The 4516-nt window shown below is 39.0% G+C and overlaps 1 protein-coding gene across 1 annotated transcript in view; it reads left to right on the plus strand.

Moving 5' to 3' along the window:
- The first annotated feature begins 3333 nt into the window (after positions 1-3333).
- The window catches only part of FBXO8 (F-box protein 8), a 56549-nt gene continuing 55366 nt past the window's right edge, over positions 3334-4516 (plus strand). Inside the window, exon 1 of the mRNA XM_012651669.1 lies at positions 3334-4190. The gene's annotated coding sequence lies outside the window, so the exon portion shown is untranslated. The remainder of the gene's footprint in view (positions 4191-4516) is intronic.

Consider the following 4516-nt stretch of genomic DNA (forward strand, 5'->3'; position numbering starts at 1 on the left):
TGTGTACCTTTTTACAGAATCTCATGTTTAAAACTAAATATATGCTCAAAGGTCAATAACTATTAAGAGGAAAGCCTTCAGCATAAAAGGGAAAGACCAATACAAAAAGGAAAAATTTTGTGGAAATAGAGACAATGCAGGAAATAACAGAAAATTTCAAAATAAAAGGTATAATATTTTCAATGAGATTAGAATATTAAAATCCAAAATAAGAATAGGAGGATATAAAAAATAAATAGCTTGTGAGAATTTAAAATGAGCCAGATTATCAGCATGGATCAAAAAACAAGATCTAATTATATGTTATCTATACGAAATTCACTTTAAAAATACATATAGATGAAAAATAAATAGATAGGGGAAAATATACCATGCTAACACTAATCACAAGAAAGTGGGGGCAGTTATATTAATTTCAGACAGAGCAAATATCATAATAAGGAAAGTTGTCAGGGATAAAGAGGGGTATTATATAATGATAAAAGAAGTCAATTCTCCAAGAAAACATAACTATCCTTAACATGTATGTATGCACCTAACAACACAGCATCAAAACACACGAAATATCTATGCTGTGAAAGGGTCAATAATTGGTACAATTACTTTGGAAAACTTATTGGAGATATCTACTAAACCTGACATACGTAGAGCCTATGAAATAGGAACATGACTCTGAATAATGTATATAATAGAAATATGTGTGAACCAAAAGATATAAACAACCTGAGATTTTAAATAGAATGGATCATTTTTTAAAATTGCCCAAAAAATAATACAATGAAATTTATTTCTAAATAACTCATTTTATTTCAAGGAGTAGGCCTTTCATTAGATTCTCAAAGGTTTTTCCCAGAGGAGGATCATAAAATTAATAGGTAGATAGGTATATAAATGATTAAGAACCTTTGCTAGAAGGAGGTAAAAGGCTACTGAACTGTAAGTCTAGTCAACCAGTAAGGCGAAACTCAATAACTTATTTAAAAATATCTATTTCAACTCTCTGTGGACACTTCGTAGAAGGAAAATAATATATAACAATACCTTGAGTAATGAATCCTCTGAGAATGAAGCCCCTTTAAAATGAAGTCATTGGTATTAAAAACAATGACAAAAAAAGAAAAAACCAGAACAATTCATAAATCAAGTGAAATAGTTAGTATGATCTTTTCACCTAGTCTGAATTCCAGCAACTGCCCAGGATACAAATCATCTCCTTATACACCTTCTTTGTATCTATGCATAACTACAGGTAATTAGGCTAGCAATTTGCAAATACCTAGACTTAGGAAGCTTTCTACTTTAAGCCCCTAGCTGCCCTGTAGCCATTTCCCCAGGCTAGAGTGACTGCCCCCTCTCTTTAGGAACACTGACTTCCTATTTCTAGTCTGCTCTCCTTTATCAACATGGTAAAGAACACATTACTGAGTAGACTTTTCTATACGCTTGTGCATAGGCATTTCAGTCACTATTTTTCAGCCAATCAATTATTTTAACTAAATATTTACATTTTTAGGCAGAGCGAATTTCAGGTACAGTCAAATGAGAGGTAACTAGAAAAAGAGAAAGTGATCCTGAAATCACATTATGCAAAACACTGGCCAAGAAGGTAAAACTTACGTAACATCGTTTAGGATAATCAATTGGGGGTAATGGACCCATGGAAGCAGTAAGAGAAATTTTCCAAGACCAACCCTTACTTTTCTGGGAAAGATGAAATAAAAACTAATCTGGCTATAACTGCACAAAAGCAATTCTTGGGTTTTGCCGTTGGCCAGTATCATGGGTCTGACATTGTTTTAGGTTCCAGCCATCTTTCTTAACACAATTCTTCCAGGGGTGCCTTCTTCCTGAAAGACATTTTGTAACTTTAATGTAAATTGTATCTCCTCCCTCAGACTTCCTTTGGTCCTTCCAAATGTATATTTCATCTTCCCAGTACATGTAATTTTGTTTTATGTGACACTTTATGGTATCTTTTCATCTTTCTTTTATCTGATATCCTGGAACACATTTCAATGTCTATTACATTATTATTTCTACCTCTGTCATGGAATTTCTGACAATATCCCTGGAACACATCCTCTTCGTTACCAGCAGAATTAATATTTTGAAGAAGAGTAAGACACAAGTACACCTTGGATCTGTAGGTGAAGGAGATAAGTGATAAGACAGGACAGAAAAAAATAAAGGGACAAGGAAATATGATTATAGAAAAAATTACAGCTACTGCTCTGTATTTGCATGAAAGGCTTTATTAAGTCTATTATAAAATTTAAAAACAATAAAATTAAGAGATGGAAATAAGCCGATCTACTATTTATGCACATTTCAACACAGTATTTTCAGAGATGATGAAAAATAACTACTTAAATTAATACTTTCACCTTATAACCCTTATCAGAAGAAATTAAAAGAAAAAAGGAGATACTACTCAGCTTGTATCATACATTCAATCATTAAGAAGATGTCAGTATTGCTTCCTTGCTTCTCCAGAGTGTCTGTTTACAAGTCAGATCTGCCCAATTAAACTTGTGGGAAAGGTCGTGAAAACGTCATGCTCCAGCTAGCAGTTTTAACCTAGCTCAATCTCATTGCTGTTCAAGGTCATTAAAACGATGCCTCCCAATGGAATGCCACTGGAGTCAACGTGATTTTTGTTCAGAATGAAGCAACTACACTGACTGTAACAATTATAGTCTTGGCTAAGAGTTTATGACATAACAATGCTCAGTATTATCTAAAAACCATGAATCGAAAATACAGGAGTAAAGATGAGGAAAAATTAAGGTTATGAAACTTTTCACAAAAGACAATTGGGAAATACTTCTCTAAGAGATAAAGAAAAAGGTCTGAGAAAGGGAAAGCATTGAGCAAACTGGGAAAAAAAGAGTAAGGGACAAGTATAGACTCAGTGGGACTGCTGTGTTCACATACAAAACTGTTAAAAGGCTTGCAGATCATTCTGAAAAAAAAATCGTCCAACATAGCCATAATTCCAGAACAAAAAGAATAAAAAATTCAAGATTGATTTTTTTTTATAGTGAGGGAAAACTCTGTATAGTCTTCAAGAAAGGTGTGAAAATATTTGAAACACCGGGAAAATGAAAGCAAGGAAAATATGAACTGCTTCCTTCTGGTCAGTACCCTGGAGAGCCCGATGGATCCTCACCTCAGGATCCAGTAAGAATCTGTAAATCTATAACTTCCTACCCTAAATCACAACCTAATTCTGATGTTATGAGCTGCCACGATTCTTTCTATTTCGTTGTTACTAAGAGCATACGCTAGCTGGGTACATAGGAAAGGCACATCTAGGGCTCCCTCCCGCCACTTGATTTAAAAGGATGACAAGGCGGACCCGGTCATTAGCCCACGCCTGGGGTCTCCGTAAGGGCAGCAGGGAAAGGGGACCTCTGCCCAACCTAGGGCTCAGCCTCGCCGGCTCCCCGGGGCTCACCCAGCAGTCGCCGAGCAAAGAAGCGGGCTCCGGAGGCCTCTGGCCAGGCACGACAAGGAGAGGAGGGACAACCAGAGACAGTCACCCGAACCCAGCCTCCAGCAACGAGTCCCTGCTGCCCGGCGCCTGCGCCCAGGAGCACTTCTCGCGCCGACCGTTTGTATTTGGAAGGATGAGTTCAAGCCCGCCACGCACCGCGGTAAAACCTTCAAAGCTGCGGGCTCCTCAGCGCTCCTGGATTCCCCCCTGCAGATTCCACACCGGGTTCGTTAAGATCTTTGAGGAAAGTGACTCTGCTGAGAGCCTCCTCAATGGTCAGTCCAATATTAACTTGCAGATTATAAGTCTGTATAATTTTGATGGTCAGACTGACTCGGGCTGCAAAGTCAGAAACAAAGAATCTATAGCGAATCGTAAACAACGGAAATAAAAATGTTTTTTCGTTAAGAGTCAGAGCCCTAACGTCACTTCCGGCAACAATAGGAAACGTCAAAACACGGACGGTCGGCAGTTCTGGCCATTGTAGCTTGAGGTTCTTTGAGTTCGGAGTGGTCTGGTGCTGTTTCTGGTCCTTTCACCACCCTCACCTCCACCAGCGAGAACAAGTGAACTTTGAACCGGCTTCTCCATGGCCTGAGCGCCAGTTCCCGGCTGAGCCATTTTCTTTTTGGCTGAAAGCCCCTACCCAGAGGCAGATTCGTCGCGGCGGCGGTGGAGATCGCAGGTCGCTCAGGTACAAACGTCAGCCTAGATATTTCTGATCTCTCGCTTCCTTTCCCTGTACACCTTCACTTTTCTTCTCGGAAATTAAGGCAACCAGTGCTTGCTAGTTGGTTGAAACTGGCAGACCGGCAAGAGTTTGGGGCCAATGACAGTTCAAAGCATTTTGAGTGACAGAAATGGTGACTTATAAAAGTGAGGAATCAGTGCGAAGAGGCGGAAATAGGTATGTTTCTTCTGTTACTAGGCCATTGGGGTGTAGGTCGGTTTGGGACCCCGGGTAATAACTCAGCGTCATTCTGAAGTAAAGCCGAGAAGTGGCGAGGGTTTCTCTCAGGC

Source organism: Propithecus coquereli, unplaced genomic scaffold (genome assembly GCF_000956105.1).
Source record: "Propithecus coquereli isolate 6110/MARCELLA unplaced genomic scaffold, Pcoq_1.0 Scaffold36, whole genome shotgun sequence".
In the NCBI taxonomy this organism is placed as follows: Eukaryota; Metazoa; Chordata; class Mammalia; order Primates; family Indriidae; genus Propithecus; species Propithecus coquereli.